Here is a 6720-nt window from a genome sequence, read left to right as displayed (position 1 = left end):
TAACAACCATGCCACTGCCTGGCCCATTCTGTTGTTCCTTTATGTGGGACAATTACTGCGATTTACTTTTGTTTTGGTAAAGTGAATTTAAAGGTTAAGGGAGAGAAGTGAACAGAGCCACAGGAGGTTTTCTTAACATTCTGCTCCTAGCCCTGCAGGTCCAGGGTCTACCCTCCCAAGACGGTCAGAGTCACTCAAGTGCTGTGTCTACCTCTGACTCTCAGTGGGCACTTGCTTTTGCTAAACAGTCTTGATGAGGGGCTGGCAGGTGGCATGGTGGTTAAGGGCGCTGGACATGGTTGAATATGGTTCAAGTCCTGGACCTGGCAGCTTGCTTTCTCAATTTCCCTCCCCCTGCCCTTTCTCTCTCTCCCCCCCCCCATCCCTCTCTAGTCCAATCAAAATAAATAAATAAAGCCAACTAAAATAATTTTTGAAAAATCTTGATGATACGAAACTATTCCCTGAGAGCTCATCACTTCCTGGCACATCACAGAGCGCTCAGGAGGCGTGTGGTCATCCCCGTTTTACGGCTGAGGAAACTGAGGCGCAGAGAGGCAAAGCAGTTTGCCCAAGGTCACAGGTTTGGTAAGTGAAGTAACTGGAGTTGGGACACCAACACTTACACACTGCCTCATCCTACTAAAGCTCACAAACATCCAAGGCAGTTTTGAGTATTCTTTTTTTGGAAGTTCTCCCATGAAGTAAGCTTAGGAATTTGATATCCAGAACATATGGAGAAATGTCTCTTCCAGCCCTAAACCAAACTGGACAGCCCTAACATCACACGATCTGTCTTAGCAAAGTTAATGATAAGGAAATAGCATTACTTTGATAATCTCCCAAATTAAAAGCAACTTCAACCAAACACTCCATGTCCCAATCCATACTAGTCATCTCTTATGGAACAATGAGACACCTCCTCTTCAAACCTTTCTTTCTTCATGTTGGCTATAAAAATATGATAGACTTGAGGCCTGGCAGGTTGGCGTAGTGATTAAGGTGCTGGACTCCCACATGGCTGACCACGGTTTGAGTCCCAGACTTGGCAGCTTGCTTTCTCACTTTCTCCTTCTCTCTCTCTCTGTCTCTGTCTCTTTGGTCAAACTAAAAAATAATAATAAATAATAATAACAAAGAAGAATTTTTTTTTTAAAAAAGATATGATACACTGAAATAGTGCAGCCTGTTAAATCTGTCAGGAAACCCTAAGAACAGCTCACCCCCCTTCTCATGCTCATTCCAACTTTCCCAACATTCAGCCCTGCAACTAGGGACATGAGGCACAACACACCCACATGCTGTGCTTTGCTCTCTACAGGTGGTCAAAAGGTCAGGGACCCCTACAAAGGACTGACTCTTTGAGGGTTCTACTTCTAAAGCCTAAGCCTGCTGTGAAGGTCAGTGTCAACACCAACTCAAAGGCCCTGAAAGCAGACTGGGAACGGCCAAGAACCAGTCATCTTAGATGGAGATAACATGTCGCAGTGGGAGAATCAGGCAATGGGGAAACCTCTGCCTTGTGCTATTGGCACTACTGGAATTTTCAAACTCCATAAACTAGAATAAAATGTTACAACCCTGAACTGGTGCAAAGGTTCCTGAGTCAACCAGGACTATGTAACGCTAAAAAGATGTAGGATGGCGCCATTTCTAAGACGGACACCGAAAGGCTAGGACTGGACTCAGTGGTATAAGGTCTGACACTGAGGTTACTGAGGACCCCAAGATAGAGCAGATAGGAGACCAGGAGCCTCAGGTCTCTGCAAATTCTATACCACATGCCTGCTGCTGGTGCTCAGGGATAAATTCCCTCCAAGCATCCAGTGTAAAATTTACCAGGACTGGTAGCAATATGGAAAGGAAATCTGGGTGGGAGTGTTAAGAGTCACCCACACACCTGCCTTTCACCTACACCTGAGCTCAGAGACTCGTGCTTAATGTGCACCGGTTATTTGAATGACTCTTTTTTTTTTTTTTAAGATAGATTTTTGCTATAGGGCATGTGTGCTCACAGAGAGATAGAAAGTGAGAAATCACTTCCCAGAGGGAATGGCCACACCAGAATCCCTTCTCTATCCTCCTCTCAGGAGTTTGGACACACATGCACATGTGCCCCATGTGAGTTTTAAGCCACTGGGTCCAGGATTCGAACTGTGGTCGACTACATGGAAGTCCAGAGACATAACCATTATGTCCCTTGAATGATTCTTGTATATAAGACTTTTTTAAAAAGATCTTCTGGATCATCCCGTGCACGGCCTAGTAGGTAGGCAGTTTGATTCTACATGGCCAACTGCACAGTTCCAGCCCCAGAATCGGTGGCTTGAGAAACATACCAGGCACATGTACATGTGTGCCCAAAATCCCAAAGGGAGAGAGAAATGCAGAAGTGACTGCAGGATGACCATGCTCAATGGGGGGTAGGGGTGCTTTCTCCCTCTCCCTATGGTTCTCTCTGGCAATTAAAAAAAAAAAAATACTGCAAGAAATGGGCTGAAAACAGAGTTAGAACCCTAACTCTTAACCATAACCTCTAATCCTAACCCAAAGCAAGCAAGCAAGCAAGCAAGCAAGCAGATCAGAGGTGGGCAGTGGTAACACAACACTCAACACAACACTCCACAACAGCTGAAACCATGTGGGAAAGTCCCGAGTTTTCTTCCCAAGGTCTCCCTGTACACACCAGGTGTGGTCTGTGTGTGAGAGAGCTTGCTCACTTGAGTCTAGGGGTGGGTCACAGTATGAAGATTCTGTTGGGTGCCTGTCTCTGTATTTCTCATTGAAGAAATCATTAAATCTTTTTGTTTTTGGTTTTTGTTTTGTTTTGTGTTTTTTGTGTTTTTTTGGAGAGTCTTTTGCTGTAGGGCACATGCTCTCACCAAACAGAGAGAGAGAGACAGAAAGCGAGAAATCACCCCCCAAGGGGGATGGCCACGCAGCAATCCCTTCTCCTCCATTCTCCTCTCGAGATCTTGGGCACGCACGCACACACACCCAGTGTGAGTTCTAAGCCACTGGGTCCGGGACATGAACCACGGTTGACTATGTGGGAGTCCAGTGACATAGCCATTACACTAACTACTGGTCCCAAAGAAATCATTAAATCTTAGAAAAACTTTAAAACAGGACAAGGAGCCAGATGGCATGATGGTTGAGGTGCTGGACTCCCACAAGACTGACCACAGTTTGAGTCCCAGACCTGATGGCTTGTCTTCTTACTTCCCTCCTTAAAAAATAATAATGATAATAAAATTAAATAAGCACTTCTTTAAGAAGGAGGAGGAGGAGGAGTGCTTGCTTCGGCAGCACATATACTAAAACTGGAACGAAACAGGGAAGATTAGCATAACCCCTGCAACAAGGATGACACACAAATTCGTGAAGTGTTCCATATTTTTCTTTATTCTAGTTAAACCATAAGTATCAATGTATAAACTTGTTTTGATTAAAGAATTTTTCTATAAAAAAAAAAAAACAGAAGGAGAAGGAGAGAGAAAGCAAGCAAGCAAGCGAGCCACAGAAGCTGACCTCCCTCCTGGCAGATGTGCACCAGTGGAAGACGGGAGTGCTGCGGTGCACTGGAGGGGAGCACTGGCTTGCACTTTAAGGCTGGTGCAGTCACAAGCAGCCCCGCCTAAAGCTCTGGACTTCTCTGGGGCCCTCTGTGTGTCTAGGTCAACTGAGCTGGGTCTTCTACCACCGGCATCTAAAACATCCCGCTGTACAAGATGCTTTTTTTTTTTTTTTTTTTTAAGCTGGAGCCTTTTAAAAACCTAGAGATGTTGAAGAATGACCTTCCCTCAGATCTGTAACAATAACAATAAATCAAGGCCCTCTGAGAGACTCCAAAAATCCAAGATCATCAATTACTAAACACAGTAGATTCTAGAATAAGGTAACTAGGTTATAAGACAGATGTGCCTCATCACAAAAAAATTCCTCTTACAAGATACAGAATAATGGGACCAGCAGTTAGTGTAATGGCTATGTCGCTGGACTCCCATGTAGCTGACCACCGTTTGCGTCCTGGACTCGGTGGCTTAAACTCACATCGGGCGCGTGTGCGTGCGTGCCCAAGATCCTGAGAGGAGAAAGGAGGAGAAGGGATTGCGGCGTGGCCATCCCCCTGGGGGGTGATTTCTTGCTTTCTGTCTCTCTGTCTCTGTCTGTCTGGCGGTGGGCACAGGCCCTATAGCAAAAACCTCTCCAAAAAAAAGATACAGAATAACAACTGATGCACCTAAACTGGTATAACCCAACCTGCAGATTCAAAATCAGCTGGACAACTGGTTTATTTGAGAAATAATCCAACTAACTAATGATTTTAACTCCAAGGAAACCATACACCAATTTTTTGGAAATGAGAGGCCAAGCATAGTTGGGGTCACCATTATCCTTCCAAAGTCTGAGAAAGAACAATCCTGGGGACCAGCAGGTGGCATGGTGGTTAAGGTGCTGGACACTCCCACATGGCCACGATGGTTCAAATCCTGAATCTGGTGGATTGCTTTCTCACTTCCTCTCTCTCTCTCTCTCTCTCTCTCTCTCTCTCTCTCTGCCTCTCTCTGGTCAAATTAAAATAAATGAATAAATAAATAAAATTAAATAAATAATTAAAAAAAAAAAGAACAATCCTGGCTGTGAGGGAGAGACATGCAGAGTCAGCACCAGATGCCTGCTCTAACTCACGCCAAAGCCATCAGAATCCAGGAGATCCCAGCTACTCGGGAAGGTGGATCAGGAGGATCTGGGGTTTGAGGACATCTGGGCAATGGTACAGGACTCCGGTCATTAGGAGGGAAAGAATCCAGGAGACTCAAGGTTACCCAAGGAGACAGAGGGCAAGTCTTCTCTTACCACCACTCCCCAAATAGCTCTGGGTAGGGTCAGACCCAGAGTTTTGATTTCTTGCTTGTGATTAACCAAATCTCTGGCCTTGAGCCTGAATTTCTAATTTGTACTTGAAGCCAAGGACTAAGTGAAGCCTGAAGTCCAGTAACAGTCTCTGCCCGCTAACTACATATGGAATAGCCAAATAACTGGACAGGAAAGTGGCCACAGCACTGCAAATGCCCTTCCAGGCCAGAAGATGCTATTCCCTCAAGCCAGGGAGCCTTACCACATCCTTGACTCCACCTCTGAAACTTCATGTTCAGGGGTGAGACCACAGTTTGAGTCACAGACCTGGTGGCTTGTTCTCTTATTTACCCTCCCTTTCTCTCTCTGTTCAAATTTTTAAAAATTAATAATGATAATAAAATTTTAAAAGCAATTATTTAAGAAGTTGACTGCTGCTGTTTTTGCCTCTTGCTTCCAGATTTTTCTTGAGCCAGGGAACAGGAGAGACCCAGCAGCCACCTGTTCATGGCAAGAGTCACAAATAAGTGTCCTAAGTAGAGAGAATGTACTCAGAGACCCTCGCAAGCCCTAAATCTCAAAAAACATTAAATAAATAAAAGAGCCATCCACCAGCCAACATCTAAAGCCTACTGCCAAAAAAGAGAAGTGTCTGGGCTCTCACAGAACTCTCCTGCTCTTGTTATTCTGTTTCCCACCATCAGATGTTTGCAAGGACACAGAACAAAGGACACACTGAGGAACTGGCAGTAAGACACCAGCAAATGACCCAGCCATGGCACCTACCTCTGAGAAGCTCCACAGATCACAACATATGGAATAAATATGATTTAGAGAAAAACAGCTCCCCACCACAGTTTATGTAAACTCTCCAATTAACTGTAAATCCTAACTTTTTCTCTATAAAGTGTTCTCTTTCAGGGCCCGCAGATGGTGCGGTGGTTAAGGCACTGGACTCCCACATGGCCCACCACAGTTTAAGTCCTGGACCTGGCAGCTTGCTTTCTCACTTTCCCTTTCTCTCTCTCCCTGTCTCTTTCTGGTCAAATTCAAAAATAGTTGGGGCCAGCAGGTAGCATGGTGGTTAAAGGCCCTGGATTCTCACATGGCTGACCTTGGTTCCAACCCAGACCTGGCAGCTTCCTTTCTCATTCTCCCTCTCTGTCTCCCTCTGGTCGAATTAAAAAATAATAACAAATGGAATTAAAGATACTAATAAATATTTTTTTAATTCAAAAATAGTAACAAATGGAATTAAATAAATACATATTTTTTAAAAAGTGTTCTCTTGGTGCTAAATGTTATCTGAAATTCAAGTTCTTTGGAGAAAACTTGCTATTTCATCCTAGGGGGGAGGGAGCCATTATCCTCTCATTTTTATGGAATCTGAACTTTATAAAATAGACACGTCCCACTTTTTATTTATCAATATAGACCAGATCGATCTGTACCAGTTTAAACCTCTGGTAGGTAAGTTGCAAGTCAAACAGGAAAGGGATGTGTGGGGAAAGTGGGTGCTTCCCTAACCTCCTGAGCACATCCCTCTAATACACAGGTACTCTGCACACTGCCCTACCTGCTGGGCTGCGGACCTGCGTTCTGCTTCTCTGCTTCGATGTGTTTTACTTTTACACTTTGAAGGAAAGGGTTAGTCCAAAGTGGAAAGCCTGGAAACCACAGCAAAAGCCCCTAAGAAGAAACACGCCCTCGCTCCTAATCGCTCCCTGCTGTGGGTCACTCCCTGCGACTGGCCTTGGGCATCACTTGACCTTCTCTGGGGCCCCTCCAGCTTCACAGCTCTCCCAGGACGGCCTTAAGTGTGGCCTCAGTCTCGTAGAGAAGAAACGTACGAAGCGAACT

General features: G+C 44.9%; 1 non-coding gene across 1 annotated transcript; it reads left to right on the top strand.

Moving 5' to 3' along the window:
• The first annotated feature begins 3293 nt into the window (after positions 1-3293).
• On the top strand, positions 3294-3401 carry LOC114005151 (U6 spliceosomal RNA). The gene has a single exon (XR_003547046.1). It is a non-coding gene; the product is annotated as a U6 spliceosomal RNA (small nuclear RNA).
• Positions 3402-6720: the final 3319 nt, after the last annotated feature.

Source organism: Tupaia chinensis, unplaced genomic scaffold, assembly GCF_000334495.1.
Source record: "Tupaia chinensis unplaced genomic scaffold, TupChi_1.0 Scaffold142716_1, whole genome shotgun sequence".
In the NCBI taxonomy this organism is placed as follows: domain Eukaryota; kingdom Metazoa; phylum Chordata; class Mammalia; order Scandentia; family Tupaiidae; genus Tupaia; species Tupaia belangeri.
The sequence above is the reverse complement of the archived record's forward strand: the minus strand, read 5'-3'. Positions and strand labels throughout refer to the sequence as shown.